This window comes from Sus scrofa, chromosome 3 (genome assembly GCF_054392235.1).
Source record: "Sus scrofa isolate SSC_HxYL_T2T_F1_AM1 chromosome 3, Sscrofa_HxYL_maternal_Yorkshire_Landrace_v2.0, whole genome shotgun sequence".
NCBI lineage: Eukaryota > Metazoa > Chordata > Mammalia > Artiodactyla > Suidae > Sus > Sus scrofa.
Window position 1 is genome coordinate 119,948,574 of NC_139385.1, and position 14,896 is coordinate 119,963,469.

At 40.0% G+C, this 14,896-nt stretch overlaps 1 protein-coding gene across 2 annotated transcripts in view; it reads left to right on the forward strand.

Annotated features, from left to right (window-relative positions):
* The window catches only part of SRD5A2 (steroid 5 alpha-reductase 2), a 205,286-nt gene that overhangs the window by 18,314 nt on the left and 172,076 nt on the right, over nt 1-14,896 (forward strand). The gene's annotated exons all lie outside the window — the stretch shown is intronic.

Sequence of the window (14,896 nt, forward strand, 5' to 3'; positions counted from 1 at the left end):
TGTTCCCCATCGATGCGCTCCTCCCCACTTGTATTCTCAGGTCTCCTCCTTCTCAGTAAGTGACACCACGGCTACTCTGTTATTCAAACTGGAAACTGAAAAGTCACTTCTTCTGGTTTTTCTTTTTGGTTATTAGGTGTATCTTTGCTTTAGTTATTTTTTAAAATTTATTTTTTATTGAGGTAATATTGGTTTATAACATTATATGTTTCATGTAGGCAACATTATATTTTTACTTCTATATACACTACAGTGTGCACCAAAAATTCAGTTTCCATCCAATACTCTACAGTTGACTCCTCCTACCCATTTCACCCTCATCCCTCCCCCTTTCCCTCTGTTAACCTGTTAATTACCACTTCTCTGTGTTGGCATGTTTGTTTCTCTTTGGTTTGGGGTTTTTGTTTTTTATTACATATATAAGAGAAATTTGCAGTATCTGTCTTTCTCTATCTGAATTATTTCACTTATCATAATGCCCTCAGGTTTTATCCAGGTTGTTGCAAATGGGACGATTTCATCTTTTTTTATGCCTGAGTAGTATTCCATTGTATTTATATACCACATCTTCTTTATCCATGCATCTGTTGATGGGCACTTAGGTTGTTTCCATATCTTGGCTGTTGTAAATAATATTGTGATGAACATGGTGGTGCATGTATCTTTTCGAATTAGTGTTTTTGTATTCTTTGAATAAATACCCAGAAGTGGAATAGCTGTATCATACGGTAGTTCTAGTCTTAATTTTTTGAAGAATCTTCATATTGTTTTCACAGCGGCTGCACCAATTGTCATTCCCACCAGCAATGTATGAGTGTTCCCTTTAGAAGTGAACTTTGGTGGGAGTTCCTGTCACGGCTCAGTGGTAACAAACCTGACTAGGATTAATGCAGGTTTGATCCCTGGCCTTGCTCAGTGGGTTAAGGACCTGGCATGTGGTGTAGGTTGCAGACGTGGCTCGGATCTCATGTTGACGTGGCTGTGGCTGTGACCAGCAGCTGTGGCTGTGGCCAGCAGCTGAAGCTCCGATTCAACCTCTAACTTGGGAACTTCCATATGCCACAGGTGTGGCCCTAAAAAGAAAAAAAAAAGGGACCTTTGGTTCTTTCCTTTCCTTGACCCAGTCATTCAAGTTACTACTATCTAAGGCCATCTTCAAATAATCAAAAATTTCCATGTTGCTTCATTGCCTTAGTCTGGGTAACCATCATTTCTCACCTGGACACAACAGTTGGCTCTCAAATGGTCACCTTGTTTGCATTCTTGTTCCTACCAACCCATTCTCCTATTCTCCATACAGTAGTCTTTTTTTTCCTGCATCTACAACCCCATCCTCTTCTAACCTTCCTGTGTTAGTTTTAAACAATTCTCAGACATCTTACTATTTGAATTCCTAACTACTATACTGTATATGTGTGTGTATAGCATAATATACACATTATATGCATTCATATGTATATAAACCTATGTACATATGTATGTATATATACACTCCTTTTTGCTAAACATAACTACAATAGTATTATTGTACTTAAAATGTAATGATATTTGGAGTTCCCATCATGGCTTGGGGTTAATGAATCTGACTAGGAACCATAAGGTTGCAGGTTTGATCCCTGGCCTTGCTCAGTGGGTTAAGGATCTGGCGTTGCCATGAGCTGTGATGCAGGCCGGTAGCTACAGGTCTGATTAGACCCCTAGCTTAGGAACCTCCACATGCCATGGGTGCAGCCCTAAAAAGACAAAAAAAAAAAAAAAAAAAAAAAAGAAAGAAAGAAAGAAAGAAAGAAATCAGGCTAGGTGTTCCTGTGTGGCTCAGTGGTTTAAGAATCTGGCGTTGTCACTACAGGGGCTTGGGTCACTGCTGTGGTATGGGTTTGATCCTTAGCCTGAGAATTTCCACATGCTGCAGGCTCAGCCAAAAGCAAAACAAAATAAACAGCAAGAAAGAAACCATGCTGTTCTTCACAAGTGTCTCTCAGTCTGGATTTTGCTTATTGCATCTTCATGGTACATTTTAACATGCCCTTAGTATTTCTCATAGATAGATTGGTAGATGCATTGAGAGGCTTGATAAAATTCAGGTTTGATTCTTTTTTTCCAAGATGACTAGTTCATAGTGGCATTGTGTTTTTCTATAAGAAGCCTGCGATATCTGGTTGTTCCTCTTTTGGTGATATTAGCATCTGTGAATTCAATACATAGACTTGTGACTTCACTAGGTTTATAAACAATGATATTCAGAATTTGTCAGCCTTTCTTCATTAGATGGGTCTCCTCTATAAGGAGAACTAATCTCTTATCTCTATTTGGGGGGCAGTGTTACTAAAACACAAAGGAATTTCCTAGATTTGAGAATAATATTCCCTCTGAAGACAGCTAAAAATGCTGGACAGAAAAAAATCTTAAAATGAATAGTGAGGAAAAGTGATAGTGAATAATTATGAGGTTGTGATCAGCTTGAGAAAGACAGTTCAGAACGATGTGCCTCAACTCCTTCTTCCCTGGAGGTGTTCATTGATTGGGACAAAGCTACACTTTGGGCAGGTTAGCGTAAGAAGGAGTTGGAATCAGGAGGCTGAGACTCTGCACCATTCAAAAACAAGTGTATTTTACCCTGGAGCATAAGCCGATGTCAGGGAAAAGAATGAAGGGTAGAACTATACTCTATCTTGGCAGGGACAAAGTTTGGAGTCTAGCACAGTGCAAAGGAAGGAAAAAATGTTGACATACTCCCTGCTCAGGACTGAGACCTCAACAGGAGGTGCCTTGGGAAGAGGGATATGACCATGCTTTGATAGGTCATCTTGGTGACTCAGAAAACCTGGGTTCCCAAAAGTAAGAGCCCTCAAATATTCAGTAGAAGAGGAAAAAAACCTCCTCTGAAGGAAGATAACACTTTTTAAGGTCTCAAATTACTTATATAAGTAATTAAAAATAAAAATGTCCTGGAAACAATGGGATACACTAAAAGATAAATCAGTATAAGCCAGAAGCAGCATAAAATGTAAATCCACAGAGATATCAGATATTGGAATTATAAGATATGGATGGTAGAATTACTATGTTTACTAAATTCATAGAGATAAATATGGAGCTTAAAATTTTTCGGCAGGGAACTAGATGCACAAAGCGTGACACAATATTTTCCCCTTAACACCAGAAACAAGAAAAGGATATTTGCTCTTGCTGCTTCTCTTTATCATTGTACTGAAGATTTTAGCAAGGACAATTAGGGAAAATAAATAAATACAACACACAGATTGGAGATGAAGAAATAAAACTATCTCTATTTACAGATGATGTGATCTTATATAGACAACTTCCTAAAGAATCCATTAAAAAACCGTTAGGACTATTAAACAAATTTAGCAAGTTTGCAGGACATATCAATACACAAAGAGAAATTGCATTTTCATACATTGACAATGAACATTCTGAAAATGAAATTGAGAAAATGATTTAGTTTATAATGGCATAAAAAAGAATAAAATACTTGGATTTACATTTAACAAAAGAAATGTAAGAAAAAAAGTAAAAGGAGTTCCCAATGTGACGCAGTGGGTTAATGATACGACTTGTCTTTGTGGAGGCTCTTGTTTGATCCCCGGCCGGGTGCTGCGGGTTAAGGATCTAGTGTTGCCACAGCTGTGGTATAGGTCACAGCTCCAGCTTGGATTTGATCCCTGGCCCAGGAACTTCCATATGTGTGCTGTGAGGGTAGCTGAAAAAGAAAAAACAAAAAGAAATTCAAAACTTGTATACTGAAAAACTATAAGACATAGATGGAAGAAATGAAAGAAAATCTAAATAAATGGGAAAGTATACATGTTCATGGATAAGAATACTTAATGTTGTCAAGATGGCACAAATTCCCAAATTTATCTACAAATTCAACACCATTCTTATCAAAATGCTGGCTGATTTTTTTTCCAGAAAGCGACAGGTTGATATCAAAACTCATATAAGGGAGTTCCTGTGTGGCGCAGTGGTTAATGAATTCGACTAGGAACCATGAGGTTGCAGGTTCGATCCCTGGGTTGGGGATATGGTGTTGCCCTGAGCTGTGGTGTGGGTCGCAGACGAGGCTTGGATCCTGCGTTGGTTGCTGTGGCTCTGGCGTAGACCGGCAGCTACAGCTCTGATTGGACTCCTAGCCTGGGAACCTCCATATGCTGTGGGAAGTGGCCCTAGAAAAGGCAAAAAGACAAAAAAAAACCCCCAAAACAAAAAAAATGATTCCTTGAAGAAGAAAACAAGCCACCCCCCCAAAAAAAAACAACTCATGTAAGATTGCCAGGAAATCAGAATAGCCAAAACAATCCTGAAAAAAACGAAGCTGTAGGATTCACATTTTCCAATTTCAAAACTTACTATGAAGGTATAGTAATTACCAGTCTGGTGCTGGCATGAAGGTAGACATAAAGATAAATGGAATAGAATTGAAAATATAGAAATGACACCTTATATTGCGGTAAACTAACTTTTGATTAGAGTGTCAAGACAATTCTTTTTTTTTTCTTTTTCTTTTTCTTTTTATGGCCGTACCTGCAGCATATGGAAATTCCCAGGCTAGGGGTCAAATTGGAGCTACAGCTGCTGGCCTATACCACAGCCACAGCAACACCAGATCCAAGCCGCAAGAGTGACTTCTACCACAGTTCATGGCAATGCCAGATCCCTGACCCACTGAGTGAGGCCAGGGATCGAACCCACATCCTCACGGATACTAGTCAGATTTGTTTCTGCTGCATCACAATGGGAACCCCTGTCAAAACAAGTCAATGGTAAAGGACTAGTCTTTTCAAAAAGTATTGCTGGGACAATTGGATTTCCACATGCAAAAGAATAAAATTGGACCTTCACACCATACACAAAAATTAACTTGAAATAGATCATTAAACCTCACTGTGAGAACTAAAACTATAAAACTCTTAGAAATAATAGGAGTAAATCTTCATTGCCTTGGGTTAAGCAATGGTTTCTTAGATGTGATACCAAAAGCATAAGTAACAAGAAAAAAATATAGATAAACTAGATCTCAGAAAAATTAAAAGCTTTTGTGCTAAAAACCATCCATCGCAAAAGTGAAAAGTCAGTCATAGAATGGGAGAAAACATCTGCTGTTTATATATCTTATAAGGGATTTGTATCCAGAATATACAAAGAACTCATTTAACCAATAATAAGACAATTAATCCAGTGTTAAAATGGGCCAAGAATTTGAGTAGACATTCTCTAAAGAAGATATACAGATGACCGACTGATAAACACATGAAAAGATGCTCACCATTATTAGCCATTAGGGAAATGCAAACTAAAAGCACAATAAGATTTCACTTCACACCAACTAGAATGGTTGTAGTTAAAAAGATGAATGATAAATCTTGGTGAGGATATGGAGAAATTGGAACTCTCATACACTGTTGTTGGAAATGTAAAATTATTTCCAACAGATGCACAATAACGAAAAATTTAAAGGATTTTGTTCATTAAGAAGGAAGATGATGCCAGATGAAAGCTCTGTGATGTAGTAAGGAAAAGCGAGCAAAGAAGGTGGTAAATATGTAAGTGAATCGAAATAACCAGTAACTACATAAAGCAACAACAATAATAACATCTTGTGGGGTTTTGAAACTATATGCAATCAAAATACGTGACCGTACTACATGTAATAGGGGAGTGGAGAAAAGAGGTGGTTAAGGTACTTCAAGTTTATTGCATTTTTCAGCGAGAGGATGAAAGTAAAGATTAGCATCAGACTTTTGATATTTCCAAGATGCACCAGGATAATCATTAAGACAGTGGAAAAAGTGTCTGAAACTTTCAAAGTAATACATGGAAAAGACAGAACGATAAAAGACAGTCAATCTAAAAGGAAGGCATGAAAGGGGAGTAAAAGCTTTAAATAAAAAAAGGAGAGGAAAACTAACAGAACATAAGAAATATTTTCTTCTTTGAATAGAAGAAAATTATAAGATGATAGTTTTAAATTCAAATTTATCAGTAATTTCATTAAATGTAAATGAACCAAGTGCTCTAGTTAAAAGATAAAGATTTTCCCTTGCTGGAATTTAAGAAATACCCACTACATCACTTTGCTGTACTGCAGAAATTGGCACAACATTATAAATCAACTATAATTAAGGGGGAAAAAAAGAACTATGGTTATAGGCTGTTTATCTGAAAAAGGTTGAAATTAAAAGAATGAAAAAAAAAATACCATGGAAAAAACTAAAAGAAAACTGGTATGGTTATTGTCAAATAAGTAGACTTTAAGTTAGAAAGCATTATTGGTGTTCTTACTAGATTTACTTCATGATAAAATTCAAAATTTGGTATTATTTTTCTTAAAGAATTTTTTTCACTGCCCAGTTCCCTGTTTGTGTCTCCTCCTTACTCATGTGCTTCAGTCTCTCTGGCCTCCTTTCAATTTCTTGGATGCCTGGAGTCTCAGGGTGTTCTCATAGGGCTGGAATTCTGGCTCCTCCTCATCCTTTATGTCTCAACTCAAGGAGCACCTCCCCCCAAGCACCTTTGCTGACTACCCTGATTCTCTACATAGATTGCAAGCCCCCCCCACCATGATCTTCCATCTCAGCCTTGTTTTTCTTGCTAGTACTTACCGTGCTTTTAAATTATTTTGTTTTAATTATTTGTTTCCTTTTTTTGAAGGGTTAGGAGGAAGGGCCCGCCTTCAATTCTAGAATGTAAACCCTAAGAGGGTGCTAACCATGTGTTGCTTACCATTGTATTTCCAGAGCATGCTGAGTGAATGTGGACGAGTGACTGAAGGAGATAAAGGATGTTGTGGAGCTAAGATGTTCAGGGCAGATGTAAGCAGAGGAGATGCATCTGGGGCCAGATTAAGAGGCCTGGGCTTCGGTAAGAGGTTACTCCAGGCAGGGGAATCGGGAAGATCCAGCTGTAGATGACCTCATCCCTGCCCAGGGCAGATTCTGGGCTGCGCAGACCAGAGGAGAAAGAGAAGCAGTGTTAGCCCCACCCAGGGGCCAGATGTGACTCTGCCCAAGGCTGTTGCTGTTCTCTGCAGTGGGTGTTTCCATTCCTCGCCTTTAAAGTAATGAGAGCCATGTTCTAAGACCTCTGACTAAAAGCAGAGTCCTCCTGTTTTCTCTAGCACCAGTGTTCCCCTGGTCTTCATCTGTAAAACACACTGTATTTAGATGAGAAAATTGGCAAGGAATTTTCCAGGTCTAAGAGTTTATTTTCTCTGCCTTCTTTTTCTTTTCTTAGACCCTCACCCTCCCAGTCACATAAGTTGGAAACCTTTAAGTCATTCTTGATGTTTCCTCCTCTCCCATCGTCCTTCTCAAATTTTAATGAATCAGTCTATTTCCTCATTTTGATTTCTTCCCAGCCTGCACATCATCACTTCCTACTTTCTATCTGGGTCCAGTGCAGTCTCCTGACCTTCCTTGGTGTCTGATTTATATTTCAAAATCAGGAGTTCCTGCCGTGGCGCAGTGGTTAATGAATCCGACTAGGAACCATGAGGTTGCGGGTTCGGTCCCTGCCCTTGCTCAGTGGGTTAACGATCCGGTGTTGCCGTGAGCTGTGGTGCAGGTTGCAGACACAGCTCGGATTCTGCGTTGCTGTGGCTCTGGCGTAGGCCAGTGGCTACAGCTCCGATTCAACCCCTAGCCTGGGAACCTCCATATGCCGCGGGAGCGGCCCAAGAAATAGCAACAACAACAACAACAACAAAAAGACAAAAAGACCAAAAAAAAAAAAAAATCACCATCTTGTTCAAGTCATCCAGTATTAAAAGTTCCCCCCCCCCCCACACCCAAGGCATGTGGAAGTTCTGGGGCCAGGGATCGAACTGGTACCACAGCTGCAACCTGAGCCACAGCAGTGACAGCCCTGGTTCCTTAGCCCTCTGAGCAAGCAGGGAGCATCCTAATGTCTCAAGAGAGAGTCTAAATTCTCTGATCTTTAAGGGCTCCCAGATTTTGACCCAATCTGTTTGAGTCTTATTTCCCACTGCTTCCCTGAAGGAAACTTCTGCTCCCTCCAAACGTATTTGGTTACTGTTTTCCCCAGCATATCATGTTCTTTTTGTTTGCCATACTTTTGTTGGTTCCCTCCTTCCTCCTTGGAATGCTCTATTCGTACTTTTCCCTTAGAGATCCAGTTATTTCCTACCTTCTCAAATAATACTTGTTCTACTCCATACTGATGTGACACTAATTATTTTTATGGTCCTTGATGTAGATTATCTTCTTGCATTTTCACATCTCTAACCTCAAGGTGTTCTTCTATAAAATAAAACAGTTGGAGGAGATGATCTTTCAGTTTCCTCCATTTAATAATAGTCTGTAGAGTCTATAGTTTGCTAATTTCTTTGTGCATATGCATTTTTCTTCGTATGTTTGCAGTGCCTTTTTTTTTTTTTTTTTTTTTTGTCTTTTTGCCATTTCTTGGGCCGCTCCCGCGGCATATGGAGGTTCCCAGGCTAGGGGTGGAATCGGAGCTCTACCACCGACCTGCGCCAGAGCCACAGCAACTCGGGATCTGAGCTGCCATCTGCAACCTACACCGCAGCTCACAACAATGCCGGATCCTTAACCCACTGAGCAAGGGCAGGGACCGAACCCGCAACCTCATGGTTCCTAGTTGGATTCGTTAACCACTCTGCCACGACGGGAACTCCTGCAGTGCCTTTTAATTTAACAAATATCCTTGAGACTCTGATAAGTGTCTAAATCTGTGTTAGGCCCTGTGAGAAGTGCAGAGGTGAATAACAGAGAGTCCCAGGGGCTCATAATCATGTGTGAGTGTGTATGTGGGAGTGACGGGGACGGAAGCAGAAGGGGAACAGAGACAGATCTACTCTCAGAAAATTATGATAGAAGGCAAATTAAGAGAGGTGCTATTGAAGAATCCTAAAGCAGGGTGGAAGAAAGGTGAAGGAGAGATTAAGTTTGACTAGGAGCATCTGGAGAAGCCCCAGGGCAGAGATGTGATGAAGCTGGACTTTGGCTGATGAATTGGACTTTAAGAGTAGACATGGAGTTTTGAGGAAGGAGGGTAAAAGAAAGGCAATAATAAGATCACAGGCATGGAGGTAGGAAGAACTGGGGAGAGTCCCAGAAATGGTGTGGAATTCAATATGGCCAAACCATGGTGTACAGGGAGCATTATTCTTCAAGATAAGGTTATGAAAGGCCCTGCGTCACAGGCTAAGCCATCTGGATTTTCTTCTTTGTAGTATTATTGCAGATTTATTGAGCAGGGCCATGGCATGATTAACACTGTCTGTTGGCAAAGTGAAGGAAAAAAAAAGATTAAACAGAACTTCAGAAAGACAAAAGGGTCAAGACAGAAGTTTTCTTTTAGCGAGACAGAAATTTTTTTTTTTTAGTGTAAACGAGTCTCCCTACCAATAATCACTAGATAACTATTGCTGACAGTATGGAAGACAGAGCAGTATATCTGAGAGACAAGAGGAGAATAGCTCTTAATAAATTATTTAGGTCTGCTGTGTGTCCAGAGTCCAACTAATTTCTCTTTAGGAAGGATATAGAATAGATCAAACTTTCACTTTATTTAACATTTTATTCATTGTTCCCGTATTTTTCTTTCTTTCTTTTTCTTTCTTTCTTTCTTTCTTTCTTTCTTTCTTTCTTTCTTTCTTTCTTTCTTTCTTTCTTTCTTTCTTTCTTTCTTTCTTCCTTTCTTTCTTTCTCTTTCTTTCTTCTTCCTTCCTTTCTTCCTTCCTTCCTTCCTTCCTCTCTTTTTGCTTTTTTAGGGCCACACCTGTGGCATATGGAGGTTCCCAGGCCAGGGGTCACATTGGAGCTGTAGCTGCCGACCTACGCCACAGCCACAGCAATACTAGATGTGAGCCATGTCTGTGACCTACACCACAGCTCACAGCAATGCCAGATCCTTAGCACACTGAGCGAGGCCTGGGATCAAACCCTCATCCTCATGGATATTACTTGGGTTCATTACCACTGAGCCACAGCAGGAACTCCCGGGATTGCCTTTCTGGCGCTGTGAGTGGGAGTGGGGTGAGTTGGGTGGAGGAAGATTCTGGTGGAAAATTCCATGGTGTGCCACTCTCTATGTGCTGGAAAAAAATGCTGAGGGGCTCAATTCATCCCTTCTTCCACCAGGGTCTGCAGAGGTATTTCTGGATCTCCTGCCTTTGTCAACTTCTCCAGTAATCCATGACTCTCAGGGACCCAACTCTTTCAGAACTAGTAAAACGAAGTGCTATTTAAAAGCAATTCTTATTGGCACATACACACAGTGATGTGTGGAATGACTGGCCAACGGGGACCTGCTATATAGCACAAGGAACTCTCCCCAATATTCTGTTATAATCTATTTGAGAAATGAATCTGAAAAAAAATGGATGGGTGTGTATATATAACTGAATCACTTTGTTGTACAGCAGAAATTACCACAACATTGGAAATCAACTATTCTTCAATACGATTTTTTAAAATGGAAAAAAAAGCAATCCTTAGTGGGGTGTGTGTGTGTGTGATATGTAGAGAAACTCAGTTGATAAGACTGCCAGGAACTGGAAAGGGCTCCTCTTTTGTCTTTTGTATTGTTCCTGCTATGTTCCTACCTCTTGGATGATTTTTCTCGCTTCTCTGAGTTTGTTTTTTTTGGCTCACATTCTAAGTGTTCTGCTATCAACATCTTCTCTTCTTCTTTTAAACTTTTTCTGGTGGCCTCCATGGCTTTAATTTCCATTTAAAGACTGGTGAACCCTTATCTTCAGGTAAGAACCAGAGCTAGAGGCTTTCAAACATAAAGGATTTCTAGTTGAGATTTCAACTAGGCGATTAAAAATATTAAAAAAATTACTCCAGCCATTGGGGATTGACAGGGTTAAGTGGGAGTTAAGTGTTGGGGTACTTTTCTAGCCTAGTCAAGGAATCTAGTTATGCTGCAAAAACTTAACTTTGTCTGGAAAAGGAAGTCAACTGCTCAGTCATATAAAGAAACATATGGCTCCATTTGCTGGTTGCTAATATGAAATGCCCTGAAGAAACAGTTTAGTAAGGTTTTTTTAAATGCTCGTTTTCCATATGAAAAACTGGTAATGTCGTTAATAAATCAGACATCTAGCCTCTTAAAAAAAGAGCATGCCGTGCTGTGGAAATTCTATTGGATGGGCTTCTTGGTTACCCATGCTATGCAGAAACATCGTTTCAACCTTCACACTTCTTGAGACTGACTTCTCCTTTCCATCTTGACTTGTTTTAAGTTCCTATCATCTCTTACTTGGATTTATTCATCAGCTCTCTAGCTGGTCTTTGTCTCAACACTGCTGCAGAATGATACGTCTATGCTGCATATCGGCCTGTCATATTCCTGCCTGAAGTCCCCTGGTGACTCCACCATCATCCCCAACAAATTCTTAGAGTCCTCCAAGGGCTGGCTCTGCCCCATCTCCAACTTCATCTCATACTCTCCTCCCTGGCTTCATCATATTTCTTGCAGCTCTCTGTACTCACTGACCATGTTCCTGCTTGCTCTGTGCTTTTCTCTTGTTGACTGCTGTTTCCCAAAGCCCTCCTAGGCCCCATGTGAGCTCTTTCTTCCGCCATAACTAACTTACCCCTTCATTTCCCAAATCTGCTCAGGCAGGAGTACAGGATGGGTTTGGCAGCTTACCGCCAGGGTCCCTTAGCATCCTTGCTTGTGTCACTCACAACTCGAAAGCAAACTCCTTGTGTCTGTTTTCTCCCCTAGTCTGTGAGTGATTCTTATTTTTTTTTTTTAATGCCCACATGAGCTAATTGTGGGGAGGCAGTATATTGTAGTGGACAGAGCACTGATCCAAGAGTCAGAAGCTTTGAGTCTTAATCTCAAGTACCAGCTCTATGTCTTTGGTCAGCATCCTGGATGACCTCTAGGGTTGTTTTGATAACTGTGAGAGATAATTCATGGAAAATCTTTTGAAGAACAAAGTGCTAAATAGATAGACAACCATGAGTTACTTCCCAAGTCTTACATTTAATAGTCTTTCCTCATTTCCCATCATATAAGCATTTGGCAGGCCTACATTCATAATGTCCTCATTTGTCTTTGATATGTTCCTATCTCTTGGATTTTTCCCAACTCCCTGGTTTTTATTTTTCTGCTTACCAGCCCAGGTTTTCTACCATTAGCAACATCTCTTCCTGCTTCAAACTTCAAACTTTTCCTGCTTCAAATTTCCTGTTTCAAACTTTTTCTGGCTTTAATTTCCAGATCTTTGTCTTCAGCCCTGACTGCTCTCCTAAACTTCACACCTTCCTTTCTAAATGTATGCTTAGTATCTTCACCTATAATTTGTCCCTTAGGCACATTGAAGCTAAGATGTCTCAAAAAGAACTCTTGATATGCCCTATGTCAGTATCTTCTCCTGTTTCCGTGAATGGCACTTCCACTCTGTTATTCAAGCTAGAAACCTTAGACACATCTTTAGCTCATCTTCCTCAACATTGCTGCAAAATAAGGAAGAGAAGGGGGAGAAATAGAGATAGGGAGTCTCAGGATCAAATCCTTCAAGGAGACAAAGACTACAGTTAGAAGCAGGGAGGTGCTGAATGGTGAAAGAAGGTAGGCAGGGACCTGATCTCAAAGGACCACACAAGTCATCCTAAGGAATTTAGACTAATGCAAGCAGCAACAGAAATCATCCATTGGAGAGTTTTAAGGAGGGGGCATATATGATAAGTTTTGGGCTTTAGGAGGCTTAATCTGACTGCAATGTGAAGAATGGTTGTAGGGGCTTGAATCTGAGTCAGGAAGAATGTCAGGACCTGGATGCAGAAGGGGAAATGTTGAGATAACAGAGAGGAAAGATGAGGTCCTGAACAAAGCAATGTATGGGGGTGGCAAGATAAAGTTGGATTTTTAGTTGGGGAAAAACTGTTGGAGGGTGACTTCTTGAGGGTACTCCTACCTCAGCTGGGGAGACCGTGAGGGATGGATAGGAGAAGGCCATATGAGTGTGGGGACTTGGGAACACATAAACTAGCCCATGAGAATGAGGGCAGGTCTGGGCTCTGAGCCACCTTTCCTCCTTATGGGAACTGGAGTGTATTTTGCCTGCTGAGACTACAAGAGAAATAATCAGGAAATGTTGAATAAAAGTAATTCTGGAATAAATCACAAAGAACAGAACTCAGTATCAAGAATTGGTGCACAACAATTGAAATTGAAAAAGGACCTGAAAGGAAAGGCTTATTTTCTCACAAACCATAGTTGTTGATTATTTACAAGTCCTTAATGTCTTCTTACTTCGAAAAGGTGGATCAGTTTCTGTTTCCAGCTGTGGTTCATGGCCCCAATTACACTAGTGAGTGGTTACAAGGGAAAGTAAAGAAAGCAGCGGGTTGTTTTGTGTTGCTCAAAAGCCTGTCTGAATCATTCCGCAAAGATAAAGCGTTCTTCCAAAGAATTAATGTTCATAAATTAATGGTGCTTCTCACCTTGTAAAAAAGTGACAGGAGAAACCGAAAAGTCAAGAAAGAGGAATTACTTGAGTATAGTGCTTGTGCTAACAGAGACTTAGAATTGTAACAACCAGGCAATGTTTGTCATTTTTGTTGGGAATAATTAGAATAAGGGAGAAGAGAAAAGCTGATTTCTTTTTTTTAAATTTTTTTATTATTTTTATTTTTTTTAGGATGTATTTTTTTTTAATTTTCCCACTGTACAGCAAGTACATTGTAATGTAATGTATACATTACAATTACATTTTTTTCCCCACCCTTTGTTCTGTTGCAACCTGAGTATCTAGACAAAGTTCTCAATGCTATTCAGCAGGACCTCCTTGTAAATCTATTCTAAGTTGTGTCTGATAAGCCCAAGCTCCCGATCCCTCCCACTCCCTCCCCCTACATCAGGCAGCCACAAGTCTTTTCTCCAAGTCCATGATTTTCTTTTCTGAGGAGATGTTCATTTGTGCTGGATATTAGATTCCAGTTATAAGTGATATCATATGGTATTTGTCTTTGTCTTTCTGGCTCATTTCACTCAGAATGAGATTCTCTAGTTCCATCCATGTTGCTGCAAATGGCATTATGTCATTCTTTTTTATGGCTGAGTGGTATTCCATTGTGTATATATACCCCATCTTCCGAATCCAGTCCTCTTGTCGATGGACATTTGGGTTGTTTCCATGTCCTGGCTATTGTGAATAGTGCTGCAATGAACATGCGGGTGCATGTGTCTCTTTTAAGTAGAGTTTTGTCCGGATATATGCCCAAGAGTGGGATTGCGGGGTCATATGGAAGTTCTATGTGTAGATTTCTAAGGTATCTCCAAACTGTTCTCCATAGTGGCTGTACCAGTTTACATTCCCACCAGCAGTGCAGGAGGGTTCCCTTTTCTCCCCAGCCCCTCCAGCACTTGTTATTTGTGGATTTATTAATGATGGCCATTCTGACTGGTGTGAGGTGGTATCTCATGGTAGTTTTGATTTGCAGTTCTCTTATAATCAGCGATGTTGAGCATTTTTTCATGTGTTTGCTGGCCATCTGTATATCTTCTTTGGAGAAATGTCTATTCAGGTCTTTTGCCCATTTTTCCATTGATTGATTGGCTTTTTTGCTGTTGAGTTGTATAAGTTGCTTATATATTCTAGAGATTAAGCTCTTGTCCGTTGCATCATTTGAAACTATTTTCTCCCATTCTGTAAGTTGTCTTTTTGTTTTCTTTTTGGTTTCCTTTGCTGTGCAAAAGCTTTTCAGTTTGATGAGGTCCCATGGGTTTATTTTTGCTCTAATTTCTATTGCTTTGGGAGACTGACCTGAGAAAATATTCATGATGTCGATGTCAGAGAGTGTTTTGCCTGTGTTTTCTTCTAGGAGTTTGATGGTGTCCTGTCGTATATTTAAGTCTTTCAGCCATTTGG